The sequence below is a fragment of the Amblyraja radiata genome, chromosome 1 (assembly GCF_010909765.2).
Source record: "Amblyraja radiata isolate CabotCenter1 chromosome 1, sAmbRad1.1.pri, whole genome shotgun sequence".
Lineage (NCBI taxonomy): Eukaryota > Metazoa > Chordata > Chondrichthyes > Rajiformes > Rajidae > Amblyraja > Amblyraja radiata.
Genome location: NC_045956.1, coordinates 28,245,477 through 28,273,243, shown reverse-complemented (window position 1 = coordinate 28,273,243; position 27,767 = coordinate 28,245,477). Strand labels below are relative to the sequence as shown.

Below are 27,767 nucleotides of genomic sequence, written 5' to 3'. Positions count from 1 at the left end.
CTATAAGATCGCCCCCTCATCCTCCTGTGCTCCAAGGAATAAAGCCATATCCTGCTCTACCTTTCCCTATAGCTTAGTCCTTCGAATCCTGGCAACATTCCTGGTAAATTTTCTCTGAGCCCTTTCGAGCTTGGCAACATCTTTCCAATAACATGGTGCTCAAAACTGAAGACAATACTCTCATTGTGGCCTCACCAATGTCTAATACTGTAATGTCCTAACTTCTATACTCAATACTCTGACTGATGAAGGTCAATGTGCCACCCTATCCACCTGTGATGCCACTTTCAAGGAACCATGCGCCTGCACTCCTAGATCCCTCTGCTCCTCAACACTCCGCAGACCCTTGCCATTCACTGTGTCTTGCCCATGTTAGACTTCCCAAATTGCTACACCACACATTTCTATGTATAAAATTCCATTAACCATTCCTCAGCCCACCTGCCCAAGCGATCAAGATACTGCTGCAATCTTTGACAACCATCTTCACTATCTACAATACCACCCCTTTAGTGTCATTCGAAAACTTGCTGATTACGACATGTATGTTGTCATCTAGATCATTGATATGGATGACAAACAGCAATTAGCCCATCACCGAACCCTGAGGAACACCACTTGTCGCAGGCCTCCAGTCTGAAAAACATCCTTCCACCATCACCCTCTGCTTCCTTCCATGGCCAATTTTGTATCGATTCAGCTGTCTCTCATTGGATCCCATGTGATCTAACTTCCCAGAGCAGCTTACCATATCAAATGCTTGCTGAAATCCATTTATACAACATCTACATCTCTGTCATCAATCTTTATGGTCACATCTTCAAAAAAAATGATTTTGTGAGACATGACCTCCCAAGTACAAAACCATGCTGACTGTCCCTAATCAGCCCTTGTCCATCTAAATGCATGTATATCTTATCCCATAGAATACTGTCAAGTACCTTTCCGACCACAGATGTTAGACTCACTGGCCTGTAGTTTGCCTGGCTTTTCCCTGATTTTATTTTAAATTTCAAAATAGACTTTATTCAGGTAATAAATATATACAATACATGAACTGTGCGAAAAATTCATCCGACATTTTCGGAGGCTACACAAATTGTTCAATACAGTCTATATACATTGCTCAAGTTTCACAAATCTGTCCCCCACCCTTGCCACTCATGTGGCCCACTTACTTTGAGGGGCGTCTCCACCATACCCTGCCCCCCATGTCCAGCAGCAGAAGGACCCTAGACTGTGGTCCTCCCCCACTGAGCCTTGGCGTTGGCTGCACCGAGCTTCAGCGTGTCCCTCAGCACGTACTCCTGCAGCCTGCAACATTCCCTAACGGACATCTCGCTCTGCTGGGTGGTGAACAACGCTCGGGCAGACCAAAGAGCGTCTTTCACCAAGTTGATGACCCTCCAGCAGCACTCGATGTCAGTCTCTGAATGTGTCCCTGGGAACAGTCCATAAATCACAGAGTCCTCTGTGACGGAGCTGTTTGGGATAAAGCGTTCCAGGGACCCTTGCATACTTCTCCAGACTCTCTTTGCAAATCCACACTCTGCAAAGAGGTGGGCAGCCTGTCTCCTCTCCATAGCAAGCCGTTCCGAGGTCAGCGTGCGCTGGTAGTGAAGTTGCGACGGTGCAGGGAGGATCTAACTGGGAGGGCTCCCCTCACCGCCAGCCAAGCCAGGTCTTGGTGCTTGTTGGTGAGTTCTGGCGATGAGGCATTTTGCCAGACAAGCTGGGCAGTCTGCTCTGGGAACCACGCCACCGGATCCATCGAGTCCTTTCCCTGCAGTGCCTGTAGGACATTCTGGGCTGACCACTGCCCGATGGACATGTGGTGAAAGGTGTTGGTCCGGAAGATCCTTTCCACAAACGACAGATGGTGCGGCAATGTCCAGCTGACTGGCACATTGCGTGGCATCTGCGCCAGGCCCATCCTTCGCAACACCGGGGACAGGTAGAACCTCAGCAGGTAGTGACACTTGGTGCCCACGTGCCTTGGCTCTACACTCCGCCTGATGCAGCCACACACAAAGGTGGCCATCAGGGTGAGGGCGACGTTGGGCACGCTTTTACCCCCGTTGTCTGCTGACTTGTACATTGTGAGCCGTCGCACCCGGTCTATCCTCGAACCCCAGATGAACTGGAAGACGGCCCGGGTGATCCCTGTGGCATAGGAGGGAGGGACAGGCCACACTTGTGCCAAGTACAACAGCCCCGAGAGCACCTCACACCTGATGACCACATTTTTCCCGGTTATGGAGAGGGAGCGTTGCCTCCACAGCTCCAGCTTCTTCCCCACCTTGGCTATCCGCTCCAGCCAATTCTTGTTACTCGCCTCAGTCCCCCCGAACCAGATCCCCAGCACCTTCAAGAAGTCAGGCTTGATGGTGAAGGGGATGGAAGATCGGTCGGGCCAGTTGCCAAAGAGCATGGCCTCGCTCTTCCTGCGGTTCACCCTGGCTCCCGACTCAAACTCATCGCAGATGCTGATCAATCTGCGGACTGACCCTGGATCCGAGCAGAAGACGGCGACATCGTCCATGTACAGGGAGGTTTTGACCTGAGTGCCCACACTGCCTGGCAATGTCACTCCTCTTATGCTCGCATCCTTCCTGATGGACTCGGCAAAAGGTTCAATACAGCAGACAAACAAGACAGGAGAAAGAGGGCAACCCTGCCTGACTCCAGACCTGACGGGGAAACTGTCTGATTCCCACCCATTGATTTGGACTGCACTATGGGTATTGATGTAGAGCAGTTTGATCCAATTTCGGATTCCCTCCCCAAAACCCTTTTTTGAGAGCACGTCCCTCATGTACATGTGCGATATCCTGTCGAAGGCCTTCTCCTGGTCCAAGCTGACTAGGCAGGCATCCACCCGTCTGTCCTGCACGTAGACAATGGTATCTCTCAGCAGCGCTAGGCTGTCTGAGATTTTCGTGCCAGGTACCACACAGTTTCCCTGATGCCTTTCTTGAATAGAGGCACAACATTTGCCACCCTCCGGTCTTCTGGCACCTCACCTGTATTTAATGACAACTCGTAAATCTCAGCCAGGTCTCCGGCAAGCTCCTCTCTTGCTTCCCACAGTGTCGTTGGATATGTCTGATCAGGGTAATATTTAAGGAAGGTTCCAGTCTTGGTCCATAACAGATGTCAAGCATTTACTCAAAAGGAAAATATTGCAGAGGCTGGAAATCTGATGTTTTTTTAAAACAGCATTCAAGGCGAGAGAAATAGAGTTAATGTCCTTTTTTTTTACCAGAAAGGAAAAAACTTTCTCTGTTAAAATTTGTTTTACCTCTTAACCTTTAATATGGAGGAGCATTGATTCATGGGCTGAAATCATAAGCTAGGGTAATCGGGATAGTTCCCTTGCCAATCTGAGGCCATGAGATTTTGTGGGGTCTATAGTCAAAGTTGAGTGCCACAGCAGCACTACTTCCTGATTACACACTATGATGTCAGCTCTGGTGGGTCTGTCCTGCCACAGTGGGGCATGATGTGCCCAAAGACTGAGATGAATGAATCTGGCATGATGTCTGATGCTTTAGACACCAATCTTCAGATTTTTTACAAAAAATAATTTGAAAGATTGATCAGACTGGGAGCAATTCCATGGTCTAGATTGATGACAGTTCTTTCATCCAGTTTCACTCCTATTTTACTGGTTTTGAGACAATTGAATGACTTGTTGGGGCCATTAAATGCTAATCACATTGCTGGGTCTGTAATCACAGATAAGCTATACTAGGGTTTCGGCCCGAAACTTCACCTATTTCCTTCGCTCCATAGATGCAGCTGCACCTGCTGAGTTTCTCCAGCATTTTTGTGTACCTTTAAGCTATACTAGGTATTGAAACAGGGTTTCCATTCCTGAGGAAAATCCATTAAGCAGAGCTGTTTTTGCAACCATCTGTAACCATTATTAAGATGAACTTTTTTTCTCAAAATTCTAGATTAGTTTTAACTGAATTTCAATTAAACTGTTCCCATAAGTGACATTTGAACTCTCACCTTTGAGATTTTGGTTCAGTATACTCCATTACTAGTTTATAACTAGACCAATGTACCACCACAGCAGCCAGGCACAGTGGCCACACTCTCAGGTTCAGGCCCACACAGTCCACTGTACCATCCATGCTCACAGAATTAAAAATGCAGGCTTGTGCAGATCTCCAATTTCATTCAAGACAAAGCAACTTTTGAGTTCTAAGATTTTCTTTGGAACCTGTTCAATACATGCAATAAAACATTAGACAGCTGGTGTCTTGTTTATATTTCTTCAGCACAATGGAATTTTTCATGTAATCTACTTTATTTTTGAGGTTGTACCTTCTGTAGTTGAATGAATAAAATGTCCTTATCAAATTGTGTTGGTTTAGCATTAAGATGAAAGGCTTTCTCTAATGTAGGCTTCTTCGTGACCCCAGGCTGCAGCTGATGGTTTACGTTGTGAAGCCTAGTCATTGCTGTGATGTAATATAATCCAACTACCATTTAGTGAATGTACTTAGAAGTAGCAACAGAACCATTCAACTCTGCAAACTAAACTAATATCGACTAAATATGTCCTTGAATTGGACATAAAGCTCACTTTTGTTTCTCTAAGATAGTTAATTCCTTCTAGCTCCAAGTTCCCACACTCGTTATAGCCAACGTGGGAACCAAGTGTTCACAGTTATTTCAGACAGGAATTATCATCTTGAAGTATATTTGTCAAAAACCTTTTACATTATATGGAAATATGTCTGATAATCATTTTTTCAGTAAAGGATGATTATATAAATACTGACAGATTTTTCTAAACTACATTGGATTGGCAAAGGAACTTTTCTGTAATGAATTTGTTCAGCTGTTTAGTTGCAATATCTCCAAAATTTGATGATCAATTGTATACAAATGTAAGTAAATAAGGAACATACCAACACCTTCGATATTGATCTGAGCCCTGTAAACTGAGCTGTGATGTCCAGTACACTTTTTTTATTTTCCAGTTTGAGTAAATACATAATTTAGCTGCTAATGATACCAATGTTGACAAAAGCAAATAAAGAGCAAAGGCGAAATTATATCAAAATGAAATGTTTGAATTAACAGAAATTTTGCTGATTTAAGCAATGCTGCCAAAATAATGCTATTGCATTCTTCACTAATGCAAAAAAAAAAAAGGTTTGCTGAAAGAACTAACTCATTTCCCCTGAGTAGAAAATACAAAAAATACATACCTATTTCTTGCAATATTTATAACATCTTAAAAAATATCACATTAATATATTGGGTGTGTTGCAATTTACAATTACGTCGGGACCTGTAGACAGCTGTGCATTCTAGACTTCGCCCTTTGCATACTGCAGCCTGGAGTGCAGGCAACAAGGCTGGTCAGCTGGCAGCACATTCATCTTCCATCTCTTTCTGGGATTCAACGCTGATCCAGCAGTAGTCCCATCAAGTACTGAGAACCTAGCGACTGGATTCTCAACTTCATGCCAACCCAGTTGGCACACCCTGCATAACTCTGACATTCATCAATGGCACTATCAGTAGATTATATTTACTATATTTTAATTAATATTCCTGTTTTATAAATTAATAGATATAAGTTGAATGTGAGTTTATATGAGCCTTCTCCCTCATTACCCACTGATGGGCCCCATGCTTCACCCCACCTGTAACTTCTTTACCATCCACCCATACCCCCCACCTTTGATGCTGAGCAGGCTGTCCTCTGCAGAGCCTTCAACTCAATGGCTTCTGGGCCTGACAGGCTGGTAAGCTCTTCCTCCGTCGCCTCCATCGCGGTACCTATTCCTTTGGAAAGAAGTCCTCAGTCTTTGGCCGATGACCCCTTCTTATGTCTCCAGTATTTTTCTTCACCACCCCTTGAACTACGCCCTTCTGGTCTTTCACTCTCTCTTGACCGTATATTTTCCAAATGATGATATGACATCGACTGCCTTGGCTTCTCCATTGCCCTCACCCACTCCAAGCACAACCCCCTCTGAAATGCAGCTCTCTACTCACTTCGCAATAATCCCTACCTTGTCATCAAACCTGCGGACAAAGGCATAGCCATTGTGGAATGGCAGACTCAAATCCACCTTGCAGATGCCATTTTAGAAGTTCTCGGACACCTTCTCATTCCTCCCTGTGGGCCAACACTCCACCCACGAACACCAGGCTATTGTCTCCTGCATTATCACAGCAGATTTCCACAGCCTCCACGATGGTGCCCCAACCCCACAATGCTTACCTCTATCTCTTACCCAAGGCATAGCAACAGAACACAAACAGGACTGCCCTGGTAGACTCATCATTTCAGGCCTGTCAATCTTTCCTGAAAATTAGCATATTCTAAAACTCTTCCAGTGCTTCTTTATTCTTTTGTGTAGCACACAGATTAAAATAATGCAGAGCACCCAGTATGATCTCATTTAAATTTAAAATAATTCATATGATTTTTAATTCTGTTCTTTTGGAAATTAATTCCGATGTTGCATTTATTTACTACACCTGAGTCACTACTTTCAGTGTGGGTAGAAACAGCAGATGCTGGTTTAAACCAAAAATAGACAAAAAATGCTGCAGTAACTCTAGTCTGAAGAAGACAAATCTGGAAAGAAGGGTCTCGACCCGAAACGTCACCCATTCCTTCTCTCCAGAGTTGCAGTCTGTCCCGCTGATGGTATGCAGTCCTGTGTGGTATGGCTGCCCAGCCTGCAGCTGTTCGTTTTTCACTCTTTTTTTAATTTTTAGTGAGTTTTAGTGTTTTGTTTTTGGAGCTCTAGTCTTTTTTATATGGGGGGTGGGGGGGGAGGGGAAGGGGGAAATTACTTTTCAGGGTCCCTACCTGGTCGGAGAGGCAGCTTTTCTCCGGGCTGCACTTTCGACCCGTCCTCGCGGCCTACCAGCGGGCCTGGAGCGGCGTTTCCTGAGGGGACCGCCCAGTACCTTGGCTTCGGCGGCGGCGGCACAGCGCTGGAGCGCTATTGCGGAGCGGGCGATGCCTTGCCCGGATCGCCGCGCTGGAGCTCCGGTGAGCTGAAGACCGCCGATGAAACATCGCGGAGCTGCGGGACTGTGGAGCGGTCAGCTGCGGGCGGAGGCGCTGAACTTAAACATCGGGAGCCTGGGATCTCTTGCCGAGATCGCCAGTGGTGGAGTTCCATCCAACGCGGCCTTGTTGGCTTCGGAAGCCGCGGTCTCCGGTAAGGGAAGTGGCCGTTCCAGGGTTCCCATGCCGCTGAGAGGATTCTCCCGACGCCAGAGCACCATCACCCGGCGAGAACGGCCTGGAATATCGGGCCTCCATAAAGGCGACTGTGGAGGCCTCAATAAGCCCGACTATGGGTGGACATGAGATGGGGACTGGACATTGTGCCTTCCCCCACAGTGGGAACCATTGTGGGGGGATGTTTTTTATGTTTAAATCTCTTATTAATGTTATGTCTGTATTCTTTCTTTACGTGCTGCATTGGCAAGAAGCATTTCACTACACCTAGGTGCATGTGACCAATAAAATAACCTTTGAACTGAGCATTTTGTGTCTAACACTACTTTCAGTGATTTCTGAACTCTAATCTATTCCATTTAGACTCTTATTTCTGACCAAAATATAAAACCTCATTCTGATCCTCAGTAACTAAAGCTACTTGCTGAGATATTGCTAAATAATAAAATGCAATGCTTTTAAAAGATAGTGTCATTTCAGGCAAAGTAACCTCGTCTCCGATACTTCGATCCATAAAACGAATAAAATAAAATAATCGACTTTCTTCCAGTTTAAAGCAAAGAAACATGTATTTACCAAGCACATTAGAAACATTTCAAAAGGTTTTGAGTTATGAATTTGTTTTTAACGTGCTTTCGGGTAATAAATAAACAGAAATCAAGAAGATGGCAAGAATATATACCACCAAATATATATCAGTCAGAGTATTGAGCATAGAAGTTGGGAGGTCATGTTGCAGTTATACAAGGTGTCGGTGAGGTCGCATTTACAGTATTGTGTTCAGTTCTGAGCATCAGGTTATACGAAAGATGTTGTCAAGCTGGAAAGGGTGTAGAAGAGATTTAAGAGGATGTTGCCAGGACTCGAGGCCCTGAGCTATAGGGAGAAGTTGAGCAGGCTAGGACTATGTTCCTTGGAGCGCAGGAGGATGAGTGGTGATCTTATAGAGGTGTACAAAATCATGAAAGGAATGGATTGAGTAGATGCACAAAGTCATTTGCCCGGAGTAGGGGACTCGAGAACCAGAGGACATAGGTTTAAGGTGAGGGGGGAAAGGTTTAATAGGAACCTGAAGGGTAATATTTTCACACAGTTTGCTTTAGCAGTAGCAAGTCCTGAAGCCTCATTTCAAAACCTGACAAGTTTGTATTTATTAAGCTGGACACCAGTAAAACAATTGATTGAAATGTCCAATTTCTTTCTTTGGCAGGTGAAGAAACTACAGAAAACTGCCAGCAAAAGAAGACAAAAGGCACCAAGCCCATGGAGAAAGTAGAGCCATCTGATTCCTGTGCACCCTCAGGCAGTTGACCAAGAAAAAGGATTCCATTATCCATATTAGCCATTCGGAAAGTATTTCTCCAGGGCAGCTGGAGCTAACCCACTTGAAAAAGTGATGGTGCTTTTGTGCCAATGTTGTGAATAATAGCTGCGTGGAAAATCAACCGAGCCTTCAATAGTTAATAGACACAAAAATCTGGAGTAACTCAGTGGGACAGGCAGCATCTCTGGAGAGAAGGGTTGAGAAGGGTTCAACAGCCTGAAGAAGGGTTGAGACCTGAAACGTCATCCATTCCTTCTCTCTAGAAATGCTGCCTGCTGAGTTACTCCAGCTTTTTGTGTCCATCTTCGGTTCAAACCGACATTTGCACTTCTTTCCCACACAGTTAAGCGCTTTTGATTGCAACATGCGCCTTAAAATAGTTCAACAAAGAAACTGACAAGTTAATAAAGAACTTATCAATTTTGAATTCCTGCACCAATATCTTATATTTATAAAAATATAGAAGGAATGGACAGCTTTATTTAAAATAGGAAATATAACAGATTCAGATTGTGCAAATAAGACTGTACACTTATTAAATTAACTTTTCAACGTGATTGAACCCATTTATGTTAAATCCATCATCACCTTTTCCGGTGAACTGTCTGATCCTTCGGATATAATGCTGAAGCCTTGGAGTCGGATATTTCTGCATACATCAGATAACTGATCATGGAACCATCAACGGGCCATTTTTCTGAGATGCCAACGACATTAGATATCAATGTAATCTGACACAGAAAATGTCCTTGTCTTTGGATAGAATTGCATCAGTTGCCCAAAGATGATCAGAACATAAAACCATCAAGCATCAAGGAAGAAAACCTGGAAGTATTTCCTATTCTCTGGATTTCTGGATCAAGTTGTGGTAGGTAGTGTGTAACATGATGCCTGTGCATGCATCCACTGAAGGACATTGATAACAGAAAAAGGACTTTTTGGAAAATGCTGAAGCAGCAAAATTTGGATTCGAGTTGTGAAGACGTTGGGTCTAAAGGGAACCTGCAAAAGTCATCTGATGCATTATCGCACATCTATGATACGAATTGCACAGGATATCATATTGATCAGAGCGAAGATATACACAAAATGCTGGAGTAACTCAGCGGGACAGGCAGCATCTCCGGAGAGAAGAAATGGGTGACGTTTCGGGTCGAGACCCTTCTTCAGACATTGTTCTTCAGATTTTGATTCTTCAGATATTGATTAGAGCAATGGCAAATGCAGCCAATGGACACTGGAAGTCAAAAGACAGATTTTAATACCAATCAGCAAGCAATAGTGAACTGACAGCAACACCACCATTTTGGATCCTGACATTTCACTTAATGCCATCTCTTAATCAGACATGGCAGCATGTCGAACCCGCTCATAAGTACTATTGAAATGAATCATGTTTGTCTCTGTTTGATTGTTTTCTGGCTGCTACTGGGGTTCTACAAATGTGTTCTGTTTTTAATTTATTAAAAAGTATGGATAGTAGCATTGTAAGGGCCGAGAGATTGTGACTTCTGCCACCTGAACTTGGGGAAGGAACATTGTGATATCTCAGGTACACAAAATTGCTGGGGAAACTCAGCGGGTGCAGCAGCATCTATGGAGCGAAGGAAATAGGCGACGTTTCGGGCCGAAACCCTTCTTCAGACTGATGGGGGGTGGGGGGGGGAGAAAGAAGGAAAAGGGGAGGAGGAGGAGGAGCCCGAGGGCGGGCGGATGGGAGGGTGGGAGGAGACAGCTAGAGGGTTAAGGAAGGGGAGGAGACAGCAAGGGCTAGCAAAATTGGGAGAATTCAATGTTAATGCCATACGGACGCAAGTTCCCCAGACGGAATATGAGGTGCTGTTCCTCCAATTTCCGCTGTTGCTCACTCTGGCAATGGAGGAGACCCAGGACAGAGAGGTCGGATTGGGAATGGGAGGGGGAGTTGAAGTGCTGAGCCACCGGGAGTTCAGGTAGGTTATTGCGGACTGCGGTTGCAACGGAAAGTTGCAAACGGAAAAACCGGGGAGGGGGTGGTGCGGGAGGGAAGGGAGGAATTGACGAGGGAGTTGCGGAGGGAGCGGTCTTTGCGGAAGGCAGACATGGGGGGAGATGGGAAGATGTGGCGAGTGGTGGGGTCACGTTGGAGGTGGCGGAAATGGCGGAGGATTATGTGTTGTATTTGCCGGCTGGTGGGGTGAAAGGTGAGGACCAGAGGGACTCTGCCCTTGTTGCGAGTGCGGGGATGGGGGGAGAGAGCAGTGTTACGGGGTATGGATGAGACCCTGGTGTGAGCCTCATCTATGGTGGTGGAGGGGAATCCCCGTTCCCTGAAGAACGAGGACATTTCCGATGCCCTGGTATGGAATGTCTCATCCTGGGAACAGATGCGGCGTAGGCGGAGGAATTGGGAGTAGGGGATGGAGTCTTTATAGGTAGCAGGGTGGGAAGACGTGTAGTCCAGATAGCCATGTGAGTCAGTGGGTTTGTAATTTTAATTGTGATATCTCGTTGCCTCACTAAAGATGTCTTCATAAATTTGTTACCTGATGCAGTCATAAACTGGCTTTCAGGAAGGCTGGTAATATACATCACCGTCTGTACCTCTCATCTCCCTTTCCCCTGCGCTACTCTGAAGAAGGATCTTGACCCGAAACATCATCCATTCCTTCTCTCCAGAGATGCTGCCAGAGTTGTTGACCCAAAACGTCATCCATTCCTTGTCTATCTTGTCTCTAAATGGTGGTAGCTTCTCACAACCTTGAGCCTGCTACTGAGGTGAAGGTGCCATTAAACAGTGCACTTACCCTGGCTGTGTTGTATCAGTTAGTATTCACCTTGGTGTTGGAAGGTGCTTACATCATAAGCATGGGCTCAACTTGGTCCCTTCATCATAATTCCCCTCACCTGTTTTCATGGCTATTCAAGTTTTTCTCATTGTTCTTGAAGTAATTATTCAAAAAACATTTCTGAACTGTTCCCCAAGTATGAATGAAAAACACAATAGACAATATAGACAATAGGTGCAGGAGTAGGCCATTCGGCCCTTCGAGCCAGCACCGCCATTCAATGTGATCATGGTTGATCATCCCTAATCAGTATCCCGTTCCTGCCTTCTCCCCATATCCCCTGATTCTGCTATCTTTAAGAGCCCTATCTAACTCTCTCTTGAAAGTATACAGAGAACCGGCCTCCACCGCCCTCTGAGGCGGAGAATTCCACAGACTCACAACTCTGTGAGGAAAAAGTGTTTACTCGACTCCGTTCTAAATGGCCGACCCTTATTCTTAAACTGTGGCCCCTTATTCTTAAACTGTGGTTCTGGACTCCCCCAACATCGGGAACATGTTTCCTGTCTCTAGCGTGTCCAAACCTTTAATAATATATGTTTAAATAAGATACCCTCTCATCCTTCTAAACTCCAGAGTATACAAGCCCAGCCGCTCCATTTTCTCAGCATATGACAGTCACGCCCTCTGGCGAATTAACCTTGTAAACCTTTGCTGCACTCCCTCAATAGCAATAATGTCCTTCCTCAAATTAGGGGACCAAAACTGCATACCATACTCCAGGTGTGGTCTCACCAGGGCCCTATACAAATGCAGAAGGACCTCTTTGCTCCTATACTCAACTCCTCTTGTTATGAAGGCCAACATGCCGTTTGCTTTCTTCACTGCCTGCTGTACCTGCATGCTTACTTTCATTGACTGATGAACAAGGACCCCAGATCCCGCTGTACTTCCCCTTTTCCCAACTTCAGGCACTTGCTCAATAATCTGAATCACATTTCCACCAAAGAGTTATTATATTATTAAAATTCTCGTATAGCATTTACATTTCTTGTCTGATACTTGCTCTAATTGTGATTTGTGCACGGTTCTCAGACACTTGACATCAGAGCAAATTGCCATGTCAGTAAAACTCTAATAATGTTACCTGATTGCTCAGATATCCCAGAGATTTGGCATTTGGTTCACTTGGTGCTGATTACTGTGCATGCTTAGGGTCATGTCCAGGTAACACTCCAAGGAGGGTCATGGTTCCTGTATTCCCTTTAACACACTGGAGCTTCAGGTTCCATGAGCCCACTAATTCGCCAGGGCCCACATCCTTTGCTTCCTTTAACATACCGGGATCTGCTCCAGCGCTCTATCGAACACTCACCCCGATTCCCATGCTACTTTTAGATTCACTGCAATCCTGGACCCTTTGAATTCCCCATGCTTCCCCTTTAATGTCACTGCGGCTCCATTTCCCACGCTTGCTTTATTTATTATTAAACTCACCTGGTCCTGCACTCCTGTTAAACGTGTAGGAAGAAATGCTGGTTTACACCGAAGATAGACACAAAATGCTGGAGTAACTCAGTGGGACAGGTAGCATCTCTGCAAAAGGGACATCAGTCTGAAGAAGGGTCGTAACCCAAAACGTCACCCATTCCTTCTCTCCAGAGATGCTGCCTGTCCCGCTGAGTTACTCCAGCATTTTGTGTCTATCCCTAATTTCCCTCGTTAGCCACGGTTGAGCCGCCTTCCCTGTGTTTTATTTTGATGCCAGACAGAGATGAACAATTGTTGTAATTCATCCATGCGATCTTTAAATCTTTGCCATTGCTTATCCACCTTTCAGTTTAATTTGTCAGTCTATCCTAGCCAATTCCCATCTCATATCATCAAAGTTACCTTTCTTTAAGTTCAGGACCCTAGTCCCTGAATTAACCGTGTCACTCCCCATCTTAATGCAGAATTCCACCATATTATGGTCACTGTTGCACAACAAGATCGTTAACTAATCCTTCCTCATTACACAATGCCCAATCTAGGATGACCTGCCCTCTAGGCGGCTCCTCTACATATTGGCTTAGAAACCCATCCCGTAGACATTCCAGAAAATCCTCCTCCTCAGTGTTGTTACCAATTTGGTTGGCCCAATCTATATATAGATTAAAGTCACCCATGCTAACTGCTGTACCTTTGCTACACGCATCCCTAATTTCCTGCTTGATGCTATCCCCAACCTCCCTACTGCTGTTTGGTGGTGTGTGCACAACTCCAACATGTGTTTTCTGCCATTGGCTATTTCACTGTTCTACCCAGACAAATTTTACAGATTCTAAGCTAATGTCTCTCCTTACTATTGTATTAATCTCCTCTTTAACCAGCAATGCCACCCCACTTCCTCTTCCTTTCATAGAAACATAGAAAAATAGAAATTAGGTGCAGGAGTAGGCCATTCGGCCCTTCGAGCCTGCACCGCCATTCAATATGATCATGGCTGATCATCCAACTCAGTATCCCGTACCTGCCTTCTCTCCATACCCTCTGATCCCCTTAGCCACAAGGGCCACATCTAACTCCCTCTTAAATATAGCCAATGAACTGGCCTCGACTACCCTCTGTGGCAGGGAGTTCCAGAGATTCACCACTCTCTGTGTGAAAAAAGTTCTTCTCATCTCGGTTTTAAAGGATTTCCCCCTTATCCTTAAGCTGTGACCCCTTGTCCTGGACTTCCCCAACATCGGGAGCAATCTTCCTGCATCTAGCCTGTCCAACCCCTTAAGAATTTTGTAAGTTTCTATAAGATCCCCTCTCAATCTCCTAAATTCTAGAGAGTATAAATCAAGTCTATCCAGTCTTTCTTCATAAGACAGTCCTGACATCCCAGGAATCAGTCTGGTGAACCTTCTCTGCACTCCCTCTATGGCAATAATGTCCTTCCTCAGATTTGGAGACCAAAACTGTACGCAATACTCCAGGTGTGGTCTCACCAAGACCCTGTACAACTGCAGTAGAACCTCCCTGCTCCTATACTCAAATCCTTTCTGTCTTCCTTCCTGAATTTGGAATACCCCTGCATATTGAGCTCCCAGCCTTGGTCACCCTGGAGCCAGGTCTCCTTAATCCAAACTATATAATATCCGTTAACAACTAACTGCGCATTCAATTCATCCACCTTATTATGAATGCTCCTCGCATTAAGGCACAAAGCTTTCAGGTTTGTTTTTCTTTTCGCCCTTCCACCTTTTTCCCCTTCTCCCATTAACCTCTGACACCTGTACTAATCAAGAATCTATCTATCTCTGCCTTAAAAATGTCCACTGACTTGGCCTCTACAGCCCTCTGTGGCAAAGAATTCCACAGATTCACCACCCTCTGACAAAATAAATTTCTCCTCATCTCTTTCCTATAAGAAAGTCCTTTAATTGTGAGACTATGAGCTCTAGTCCTACAGTCTCCCACTAGTGGAATTATCCTCTCCACATCCACTCTATCCAAGCATTTCACTATCCTGTATGTTTCAATGAGGTCCTCACTCATTCTTCTAAACTCCAGCGAGTACAGGGGCAGTGCCGTCAAATGCACATCATAGTTTAACCTACTCATTCCTGGGATCATTCTTGTAAACCTCCTCTGGACCCTCTTCAGAACCAGCACATCCTTCCTCAGATACGGTGCCCAAAATTGCTCGCAATATTCCAAATTCGGCCTGACCAGCGCCTTATCAACATTACATCACTGCTTTTTGTATACAAGCCCTCTTGAAATAAGTACTAACATTGAGTTTAGTTTCTTTACTACCGATTCAACTTGCAGGTTAACTTTTTGGGAATCCTGCACCAGCACTCCCAAGTCCCTTTGCACCTCCGATTTCTGGATTCTCTCCCCATTTAGAAAATAGTCTCCGGCTTTATTCTTACTACCAAAATGCTTGCCTCCACATTTTGCTACACTATATTCCATCTGCCACTTCTCTGCCCACTCTCCCAAACTGTCCAAGTCCTTCTGCAGTCCCTGCTTTCTCTACACTACCTGCCCCTCCGCCTATTTTCGTATCATCCGCAAACTTTGCCACAAAGCCTTCAATCCCCTCGTCCAAATCATTAATATACAACGTGAAAATTTGCGGAACTCTGCTAGTCACTGGCAGCCAACCAGATAAAGCCCCCTTTATTGCCATTGTTTGTCTTCTGCCATCCAGCCAACCTGCTATCCATGCTCACATCCGCCTTTTGATAACATGGGCTCTCATCTTCCTATGCAGCCTAACATGTGGCACTTTATCAAAGGCTTTCAGAAAATCTAAGTAAACAACATCTACTGACTCTCCTTTGACTGTCCTGCTATTTACTTTGGTGCTGCATTGGTGTCCTGGATCACCAACTACCTGACTGTACGACCACAATATGTCAGGCTACAGAACTGTGTCTCAGATATGGTAGTGAGCAACACAGGGCCCCCACAGGGGACAGTCCTCTCTCCCTTCCTGTTCACCTTGGACTTCAGATATCTGCCACCTGCAGAAGTTTACAGATGACTCTGCAATTGGGGCTGCATCAGTGAGGGGAGGGAAGCTGAATACAGAGGTGTAGTCAACAACTTTGTTGAGTGGTGTGGGCTGAATCACCTGCAGCTCAACACCGACAAGACTAAGGAGTTGGTGGTGGACTTTAGGAGGAGAGGAACGCCCCTGTCCCCTGTTTCCATCAGTGGTGTGGATGTGCAGTTTACCAGGGAGTACAAATACCTTTGAGTGTACGTGGACAGTAAACTGGACTGGTCCAGGAACGCTGAGGCCCTGTACAAGAAGGGACAGTCGGCTGTACTTTTTGAGAAGACTCCGTTCCTTCAAAGTCAGGAGCAAGGTGCTGCAGATGTTCTATCAATCGGTGGTAGCCAGTGCCATCTTCTCCGCTGCCGTGCGCTGGGGCAGCAGAGCGAAGGCCACGGACGCCAACAGGATCAACAAACTCCTCACTAAGGCTTGCTCTGTTCTGGGGGCGGAGTTGGATTCATGGGAGGTGGGCTCGGAGGGGTGGATGCTCCTCAAACTGCCATGCGGACTTTGTCCTATTTTATCGTGAACTTCTAAGTACACCGTAACCTCATCCTTTATAATGGACTTACCAACCACCGGTCAGACTAACCGGCCTATAGTTCCCACTATTCTGCCTTGCTCTTTTTTTGTGCAGCGGGGTAATATTGGCAATTTTCCAATCATCTGGGACCACTCCTGACTCTAGTGATTCCTGAAATATTACTATCAATGCCACCACAATCTCTAAAGACACCTCTTTCAGAACCCTAGGGTGCAGTCCATCCGGCCAAGGTGACTTATCCACCTTCAACCCTTGCAGCTTCCTAAGCACCTTCAATATCAATATCAATCAATATCAGTTTTATTCATCACTTGCACATAAAGTGGAAGTGAAATGAAACTGCCAGCAGTGGTCCAATGAAAAAAGAACACAAACATCCACCATAGCATTCATCACTGTGGTGGAAGGCACAAACTTTGGGCAGTCCTCCTCCATTTTCCCCCGTGGTCGGGACCTCAACCCTCCACAGTCGCCGCTGTGGGCATCCAGATGTTCAGACAAGGTAAAGTCCAGGTAAGTCCTGAATCGTTGCTTCCCCACCGAAGACCGCGGCTTCAGGTTGGTGTAGGCTGCAGGCCGGCGGTCGAAGATTTAAAGTTCCTGCCGCGCCGCAGCCAGAAGCACCGCAGACCGCAGGGCCGGTGGTCAGAGCTCCTCTCCAGGGGTTCCCGGCGAGGGACCCTGCTCCTGATGGTAAGTCCACGCTGCACCCGTGGGCCGTCAGTCGGAGCTTCTTCTCCTCCCGGGTCCCCAACGAGGGATCCCAGGCTGCGGACGCCGCGCCAACTGGAGCTCTGCAGACCGTGGCTTCAGGCTGCCGTGGGCTATCAAACGGAGCGTCCCCTCCGACGACCCCTGGCAAGGGCTCGCCCGCTCTGCGATGAGAGTCCACGCTGCGCACGCTGCTGAAGCCCTGGGCACGTCTCCGCGAAAGGCCGCCCAATCCTCGATGTTAGGCCACGGGGGAGGTGACATGGAAAAAGTCGCCTCTCCGTGGAGGAGGCGACCGAAGCGGTTTCCCCCTTACCCCCCCCCCCCCCACATCACCCCCCACACAAAGAAACATTGAAAACATACATTAAAACACACAACAACAACAAAAGTTGGAAAAACCAACGTGCTGCAGGCAGGGCTACCGGCTTGCAGCGCCCCCATCGACCTTCTCCTTAGTAATAGCCACTCCACTAACTTCCACCCCATGACTCTCATGAATTTCAGGCACGTTGCTGGTGTCTTCCACTGTGAAGACTGATGCAAAAAAGGTTATTCAACTCTTGTCATTTCTTTATTCATAGAAACATTCATATTCCCCATTATCACATCCCCTGCATCATTCTCCGACAGTTCAACTCCAGCATTCTGTGTCTATCTTAATTTCATTTGAAAATTCATTATGCTAATGCACTATGTTGCATATAAAAAAGCAAATAAAATGTGTGTTGGAGTATTAACTGTAGTAACATCCAGTAATTTGGAAAATCTGCTCCTTCAACATCAGCAGATGAATGGAGTTTTCTGTATTTGGTTTTGTTGTCAATTATCAAACTGCAATGGCTGGCCCTGATCACCTGGTGACACTGCAGAGCAAGCTTTACTGAAACGTACTGTTACCTTGTGTCCTCGATAGGGCAGTCATTTCCTGACTGCAAACCTTATAATTAATTATCATGAATTGGGGTGGCATGGTGGCGCAGCGGTAGATTTGCTGCCTTACGGCGCTGGCAGCGTTGGAGACTACGGGTGCGTTCTACACCAAACAGAGTTTGTACGTTCTCGCCGAGACCGCATGAGTTTCCTCCGAGATCTTCAGTTTCCTCCCACACTCCAAAGACGTACAGGTTTGTAGGTAAATTGGCTTGGGTATCAATGTAAAATTGTCCCTAGTGTGTGTAGGATGGTACTAGTGCGGGGATCGCTGTCAGTGCAGACTCGTTTGGCCGAAGGGCCTGTTTCCACGCTGTATCTCTAAACGACACAAAAAAATGAACAGAAACTGCTGGAAAAGATCAGCCGTTTGAGCAGCATCTGTGGAAAGAGAAACAGTCAGCTTTCGAGTCTTTGACTCTTCTTACCAACATTTTTTTGTTTTTGGTTCAAATACCCAGCATCTGTAGTTTATTTCATTTCCGGTTTAATTTTTAGTTTTAGCTTTGATCAAAACAGCATAAATTATAAATTGATATCGCAGATTTGGGTTTCTGTCTGATTTTCCTATCAATTAAAACATAATAGTAGCAGGCTTTGGCCGCAATGTAACCCTATGCACTGAGTCTGTGAGTTATCCCAAGTCAAGGCCATAAAGACACAAGAAAATCAGAGCAGTAGGCCACACAGCCTGTCAAACCTGCCTTGCTTTTCAATATGATGATGGCCTCAACTCCTCTTCTGTGTCACTAAAGGGCCTGTCACACTTGCCGATTTTTTTTTTCGGCGACTGCCGGCGTCATATCAGTGTCGCCGAAAGATTTTGAACATTTCAAAATCCAGCGGCGACAAAAAAAATGTCGCAACACTTGAAAAAACACCGCGCGCCAATACGTCATCACGGCGCGTCACCGCCGCATCACGGCGCTAATTGTTCGGTGACCTGATACGTCAGTCAATGATGCCGGCAGTGGGACAAGCCCTTTACCCATAATCTTTCATTCCGTGGATAGACACAAAAAGCTGGAGTAACTCAGTGGGACACGCAGCATCTCTGGAGAGAAGGAATGGGTAACGTTTCGGATTGAGATCCTTCTATTCCTTCTCTCCATAGATGCCTGTCCCACTGAGTTACTCCAGTTTTTTATATCTATCCGGTTTATACCAGCATCTGCAGTTCCTTTAATTCCTTGATCTTTCAATGACATTTGTTTCCACCTTAGATATATATATAACGATCTGGCTTCCAGCACCCTCAGTAGCAGAGAGCTCCATAAATTCACAATCCTATGAAAGAGAGAAAATTTCTGCGGAACTCAGTTTTAAATGAACGGTCCCCTACTTTGTAGGCGGTTTAAAAAAAGAGCCAGACTCATCAGGACAACAACTAGATAGAGATAGAGAGATAGAGAGATAGAGAGATAGAGAGATAGAGAGATAGAGAGATAGAGAGATAGAGAGATAGAGAGATAGATAGATAGATAGATAGATAGATAGATAGATAGATAGATAGATAGATAGATAGATAGATGCTTTATTAATCCGTTCAGGGAAATTCAGATGTCCAGTAGCCAACACAGTCAGAACATAAATCAAACAATACATAAAATACAGACAATACATAAAAGCAATAAATATTTAATAAGAACCCAATAAATAACTATTAACACCTGCAACAGTTTACAAAACATAAGTGCGTTTAAGATTGGATTTTAATTATTCATTTAAAAGACTGCAAACAGCACAAAACGATTATGTGGCCTGAATTTCTGCACTAAAAACAGGTTGAGAATTTTCAATTATTTTCAAATGTCACGAATTGAAGGATGACATCTCTGTGGTGTTCATGTTGTGACTTCAGTTTTTTTCTAAAGGGTGCACTTTTCCAGTATCTACTTTAGAAAATAAGATTAACTTCTCAGAAATGCTTTCAACAATGAAATTGTGGAGGTAGGTTGATGGGCAAATCCATTGATTGAGATACCAAGCAATCAATTTAGTGGAAGCGAGGTGAACTTCCATTTTTCATGCATGTTTGCCAATACTGGGAAGAGAATCTCTGGCAACACCATCCTTCGTTAGATTGCATACATCATGTTTACTTATTGCCACATTATGCATTTTCACAAAGATAATATATGGTGCAGCGGTAGAGTTGCTACCTTACAGCGCTTACAGGGCCAGGGACCCGGATTCGATTCCGACCACGGCTGCTGTCTGTACGGAGTTTGTACGTTCTCCCCGTGGCCACATGAGTTTTCTCCGAGATCTTCGGTTTCCTCCCACACTCCAACGATGCACAGGTTTGTAGGTTAATTGGCTTGGTATAAGTGTAAATCCCCCCTAGAGTGTGTAGGATAGTGTTAATGTGCGGGGATCGTTGGTCGCTGCGGACTCGGTGGGCCGAAGGGCCTGGTTCTGCGCTGTATCTCTAAACTAAACTAATATAAAGTAGGTTAGGTATAATACAATCTGAAGAAGGACCCAAAACGTCATCCATTCCATCTCTCCAGAGATGCTGCCTGCTCTGCTGACTTACTCCAGAATGTTGTATCTGTCTAAGGTATATTACAGGTCAGATTTGAGCATGTGTACATTATTCTGTAATTTTAGTGATACAGCTGTGAAACAGACCCGCCAATTCCATGCTGACCATCAATACCCTGTCACACGTTCCATGTTGTCCCACATTCTCCTCCACTTCCTACACTTTAGGGGCAATTTCACAGAGGCGAACTAATCCACAAAACATGCATGTCCTTGGGATGCGAGAGGTCAGATATGAACCCGGGTCTGTGCGCCTTGGGGCTGGGGCTTCACCAACCTCAGCGATGGGGGCAGATGCCTGAAAGAATTCAGAGTGCAATTAATTCTCACGGATGATTTTTATTACAAAAGAGACTGCCTTTTCTGTGGAGGCAGTCGCTGCAATGAGTGAATGCCTACTTAGCCAGTTAATGGTGAGTTTAATTTTAATTACAAACTAATTGTCAGGTAATGCACATTTGGAGTCTGGGCTTATTACCATTATCAGGTAATGAGCCTATTCTCAACAACAAATGTGCATTTGAAATCTGCTTCACAAGGCCTCAAGTTCTCCATGCAATCTTGAATATCCCTCGACTGTGTAATATTTGCAGCATTTTAAGATTAGTAAGATTTTCTCATCTTAACTTACATTTGATTAGGGACGGCATGGTGGCACAGCGGTAGCGTTGCTGTCTTACAGCGCCGGGGATGTGGGTTTGATCCTGACTACGGGTGTTGTCAGTACAGAGTTTGCACATTCTCCCTGTGGCCGCGTGGGTTTTCGCCAGGTGCTCTGGTTTCTTCCCACACTCCAAAGACGTACAGGTTTGTCAGCACGGACTCGTTGGGCCGAAGGGCCTGTTTCCACGCTGTATCTCTGTAGTCTAAAGTAAAGACTATATGGTAAACTGGTTAACATCGGATATCCTCGTGGCTAAATACTTCACTATTACCAGAATTATTCAGCTTTATGTTCGATATTGCTTTAAAAATTTTTTTTGTTGGATTAACAGATCTCAGCTGGAGCAGCAGGTGGACAGCTCTGCTGTGTGGAACAATAAAACTCTAGATGCCCATTCACTGCTACTACAAAGTGGGGGGAAGTAGACCGTGGGTGAGAAAGGGCTTGGCCATGACTTCTTCACAGTCAAGTGATTGCTAACAATTGCTGCTTCATGCAAGAAAAACAGCCATTTCAGTGAGGAACTGGAAGTTAGCCGAGACCCTTAGAAATGTGCCCTAATAAATGTATTGAACTGATTAACAGACTTATTAGTAAGTGCCTGCACCTTCATGCGAGGGGTTCAGCATAAATCTATTTGATTAACCTAGTTGATTCTTAATGTTTATGATCATAAATCTAGAATGCTCAGTCAGCAAGTCATCCGACTGGTGCGGCACAACAGAGCCCTTTGTTTCCAGTGGGGGAATTGCCAGTATATGGGGTCAGGTGTCAGGGGTAGACCCGTGAATCACTGAGTAAGGTCCTGCTGAACATGGCTGCACACAAGAGTGCAGGAGGGGTGGAATGTATCCTGAATAGGGATTGTGTTATAGTTATTTGAAAATGTAACGTCTCAGATAATTTGGTAATTTTGTATTATGGTGGTGGGTGCATTACCAGAATTTTCATTCGTAAATATTATTTTGTCTCGTAATTGAATCAATTATTTTTTATTTAAAAAAAGAGTTCAGGAGTAAAACTAACAGCCAAGAGTTTTTCACTAGGATCGCTGAAAAAGTGAACGCACTGTTAGGAAGTATAAGTGTCATCACTCTGCTAATGCAGAAATGGTGGAGGCAATTTCATCAATCAGATCAGTTTAGTTTAATTTAGTTTAGAGATACAGCGCGGAAACAGGCCCTTCAGCCCACCGAGTCCATGCTGACCAGCGATCGCCGCACATTAACACTATCCTACACACACTAGGGACAATTTATACTTACACCAAACCAGTTAACCTACAAGCCTGTACGTCTTTGGAGTGTGGGAGGAAAGCGAAGATCTCGGAGAAAACCCACACAGTCACGGGGAGAACGTGCAAACCCCGTACAGACAGCGCCCGTAATCAGGATCGAACCCGGGGTCTCTGGCACTGCAAGCGCTGTGAGGCAGCAACTCTACTGTTCACAATCTATAGTACAATCAATATAGAGGACATTCAAAAAATGTGATCCCCATTTTATAAATATAAATTTCAACATAAAGCCCTAAAGTATTTTGTACAGGTTTTGTTCTTCCTCAAGTTTGGGAGCAATTATTTATATTAGATGAGTCCTGACCCACAATGCCACCTATCAATGTTCTCCAGCAATGCTGCTTGACACACTGAGTTACTCCAGCACTCTGTATCTTATTTTGTAAACCAGCAACTTGTATTTGTATTAGTTGTTTGTTCACCAGCTTAGTTTACATTAAGGATGAGGTAGTGATAGGGATTTTTGTTTTGGGCTTTAGCCCAATTGAATGGGATGATAACAATTTAGCACCTGTTATACAGCTCTCCTGATTTCCAGCTTGGTTGGGTTCAATTGAATAAAATAGCAGCAATCTCACACGTCCTTCAATGTGGAAATGTTCTCAGTCATATAAGGCAACAAAGAGAAGTTGACTGAGAAAGGCTATATTCATAATTTTAATATAAAATTAACAGATTATTTAAATGAATTCTACAAGACGTTGTTCACAATATAATTTAATCGCAGGCAATTGTAAGGAGTTCATTAAAAGCCAACTAAATAAGATTAAGTCTATCTACTTCTTCCTGAATTCATTTAATACTGTTAATATTAATTTAATACTAAGTTAATATTGATTTAATATTAAGTCTTGAGAGAGGTTATTAATTAATGTGCACACTTCCAGAGAACTTGCATTTTCGATCTGTGTCTGCTGTGGAGCATGGAACTTAATAGACAATAGACAATAGGTACAGGAGTAGGCCATTCGGCCCTTCGAACCAGCACCACCATTCACTGTGATCATGGCTGATCATCCACAATCAGTACCCCGTTCCTGCCTTCTCACCAGATCCGCTGACTCCGCCATCTTTAAAAGCGCTATCTAACTCTCTCTTGAAAGTATCCAGAGATTTGGCCTCCACCGCCGAGAATTCCACAGACTCACAACCCTTTGTGTGAAAAAAGTGTTTCCTAAAGTAGGTGTGAGCCACTAGGCCCCTCGCCACTGCCCCATGTCATATGTCTTCTACTGCCCAGCTCCATGTTGCAAGGAAATATATTGGAGACTCAAATTGGTCTAAAAACTAGTCTAGTCTTGATGGCCCCCGTCTTTGCTGAAAGGAAACGTTTGAAACAGGAGTCTTCCAAAAAAAACAACAACAATATCTTACAGAGCAGAATTTAAGAATTTCCTCTTATGATCTGGAGTAATGGATGCTAGTAAAATTGTTACATGGTCATATTAGTTTTAAAGGCCAAAAATCCTGCAACATGCTGTAAAATTCTATCCAGATTTCATAAAGCAAACACATTTTCCAGTTACATTTACAGTTAACTGAAGAAATACAATTTAAGAGTGAAAATCTTGCAAAGTGTAAAGAGACGACTCCATTTTAAAGTGACACAATTATTTAGCTCAAAACAACAGCGCTGTTAACTAAAGCAATGCAACATTTTTTTACATTAAAGATACAGTCCAAGCTTTTGTGGAAATGAGTTGAACAAGTTAAATTCTGTCCTGCTTTTAGTTCCTCTTGTCTGTGTAACTTATTTGCAAATGCACTTCCCTTACACAACCTTTTTTTTTTTTTCAATTCAATTCAATTCAACTTTAATGTCATTGTACAAATACTGAGTATGGGTACAACGAAATGCAGTTTTGCGTCAGTCCGTAGTAGTGCAATATAGAAATTTTATAAAAAAAAAAAAAAAAAAAAAAAAAAAATGTTCAAGAAAGGGATGATACTCTTTAGATAAACATTGTTGAGTAAACATTCTTGTGCCTGTCAGTGAAGAATGATGTATCGAAGATGCTGGAGTAACTCAGCGGGACAGGCATCATCTCTGGGGAGAAGGATTGGGTGACGATTCGGGTCGAGACCCCGAAGAAGGGTCTCGACACAAAACATCACCCATTTCTTCTCTCCAGAGATGATAATATAATAATAATAATAATAATAATAATAATAATAATAATAATAATAATAATAATAATAATAATAATAATAATAATAATAATTACTTTATTAATCCCCTTTTCAGGGGAAATTCAGATGTCCTTGCAGCACACTAATAAAACATAGCATTAAAAAAGAAGTTTAACATTAAAACATAAAAACATCCCCCCACAATGGTCCCCACTGTGGGGGAAGACATAAAGTCCAGTCCCCATCCCCTTGTCCACCCATGGTCGGGCCTACTGAGGCCTCCACAGTCGCCGCTACGGCAGCCCGATGTTTCAGGTCCTCTCGCCGGGTGATGGTGCTCCGGCGTCGGGAGAACCCTCTCAGCGGCTTGGAATACCTGGAACGGCCGCTTCCTTACCGGAGACCGCGGCTTGCAAGCCAACAGGCCGTGCTGGACGGAGCTCCACCACGGCGATCTCGGTGAGAGATCCCAGGCTCCCAATGTAAAGTTCAGCGCCGCCACCCGCAGCTGGCCGCTACACAGTCCTGCAGCTCCGCTTGCAGCTCCAGCATTTTGTGTTTATCTTTGGGGATATCTGAATGTTGACTAGACACAGTTCCACGGAGCAGCACAATGCAAAAACAGACCCCTCAGCCCATTTTGGCCGTGCTGATCTTTTTGTCCATCTACACAAATCCCATTTGCCCACATTAGGCCAATATACTTCTATTCAAATGTTTCATTAAGCTTTCTTTTGGGTGTGTACAAAAAGATACAAAGAACATAGAAACATAGAAAATAGGTGCAGGAGTAGGCTCTTCGAGTCCAGTGCATCCAGCCTTTCTGCTTTTATATCAGATTTGCAGCATCTGCAGTTTTGACATTTTTCAACCTGTTGCTCAATTTTTATTTTGTCTCTGAAGTCAATGGAAGAAATTATGCTTTGGCAGGTGTTGGTAGAGGAGTTTGGAGATGAAAAGGACTAACAGTTCCCTTTTCACACAGAAAGGGAATAATCCATTCAATACTCTGTGTTCAGAATTCACCTGTTGGATGGAAACAATGCAAATTAATTTAAAAGGATTCAGATTTAATCCCTGGACATTTCTAGCAACTCTAGCCTAGCCAACATTTTACAGCTGACTACTCCACTAAAAACGCACACCCCCAGATTCAGGGAGTTTCTTCCCAGCTGTTATCAGGCAACTGAATCATCCTACCACAACCAGAGAACAGTGCTGAACTACTGAGTTTCCCCAGCAATGTAGTGCTGAACTACTGTCTACCTCTTTGGTGATCCTCGGACTAGCCTTGATCCTTGATCGGACTTTGTTGTCTTTACCTTGCACTAAACATTATTCCCTTATCATGTATATATACACTGTGAATGGCTCCATTGTAATCATGTATCGTCTTTCCGCTGACTGGATAGCACTCAACAAAATGCTGGAGTAACTCAGCGGGTCAGGCAGCATCTCTGGAGAAAAGGAATGGGTGACGTTTCAGGTCAAGATCCTTCATCAGACTCATGAAGGGTCTTGACCCCTCAACGTGTTCTTGAAACACCTTTTCCTGTGTTGACAAACTGCCTGGATTTTGCTCTTTCCCTGAACATCACCTGTTGGAGGAGATGATGTTCCATCTCGCTGCTGCTCCCCACCGGCCCCCTCCCTTCTGTGTCTGGGTGCACATCCACCCAGTCCATCGAGCTTGTTTCCTGCCGAGCATTCTCCCAGCTGAACCAGGCTATTCACCCAAAGTATCGTTGGAGGGAAGAGTGGTAAAGGGAGATGATGAGAGAGACTGCGGGATCTTGGCGCAGTGCCAAAGCACGGGGCAGTCCCAAGCAATGGGCACACTTACTATGCTGGTCAGCAGGCATCCCCGAACTGCAGGCTAAGCCAAAGCACCAGGCCACCCGTCCACCAGCGCTAAGCAGGGTATCTGCGTTCTTCCATTTATATCAACTCAGCGAGATAGAGTGGAAAAGAAATCATATGGTTTGCTTGTCCTCATCAGATGGGGCATTGTGCATAAGAGTCAGGAAGTCAAATGTGTAGGAAGGAACTGCAGATGCTGGTTTAAACCGGAGATAGACACAAAATGCTGGAGTAACTCAGCGGGACAGGCAGCATCTCTGGGGAGAAGTAATGGGTGACGTTTAGGGTCAAGACACTTCTTCAGCTCTGAAGAAGGGTCTCCACCAGAAACGTCACCCATTCCTTCCCTCCAGAGACGCTGCCTGTCCCGCTGACTTACTCCAGCATTTTGTGCCTCTCTTCAGGAAGTCATACTGCATCTTAATAGGAATTCGGTTACGTCACACTTGGAGTACTGTGTGCAATTCTGGTCGCCCCCTTAAAAGAAGGATGCGGAAACGTTTGGAGAGGTTGCAGAAGAGGTTTACCTGAATGCTGGCTGGATTAGAAGGTATTAGCTTTTTAGTTGTAAGCTATATAGTTGGGCAAACTTGGATGCATTAGCCTGAAGGGAGGCATGAGGAAAGTATATAAAATTATGAAATGCACAGATTTGGTTGACAATTAGAACCTTATTTCCAGGGTGGAAATGTCAAAGGCAATAGGGCATAGGTTTAAGTAGTGGAGCAAGGTTTAAAAGAGATGTTTAAAGGAGATTTTCTTAAACACAGAGAGTGGTGGTTGTCTGGGGTGGGAATAGAGGCAGTAATGATAGTGGCATTGAATAGGTTTTTACACAAGCACATGAAAATTCAGGGAATAGGGGGATATGGATCACGTGCAGGAAGAGGAAATGAGTTGAACTTGGCTTCATGTTCAGTGTGGATATTGTGAGCTGAGAGGCCTTTTGCTGTGTTGTTCTCTTTTCTCTATGTTTCACAAGTGTTAACGCTGCCGCCATGGTCAGTAAAGAATTGGCTTTCATCCCTTCTTTATGAGGTTTAAGAGAGAGTTAGATAGAGCTCTAGGGGCTAGTGGAGTCAAGGGATATGGGGAGAAGGCAGGCACGGCTTATTGATAGGGGACGATCAGCCATGATCACAATGAATGGCGGTGCTGGCTCGAAGGGCCGAATGGCCTCCTCATGTACCTATTTTCTATGTTTCTATGTTTCTA

The 27,767-nt window shown here is 44.7% G+C and overlaps 1 long non-coding RNA gene across 1 annotated transcript in view; it reads left to right on the top strand.

Annotated features, from left to right (window-relative positions):
* The window catches only part of LOC116971956, a 36,934-nt gene extending 28,033 nt beyond the window's left edge, over window positions 1–8,901 (top strand). The window contains exon 3 of the long non-coding RNA XR_004411670.1: window positions 8,442–8,901. This is a non-coding gene — a long non-coding RNA (uncharacterized LOC116971956). The remainder of the gene's footprint in view (window positions 1–8,441) is intronic.
* The last annotated feature ends 18,866 nt before the right edge of the window (window positions 8,902–27,767 follow it).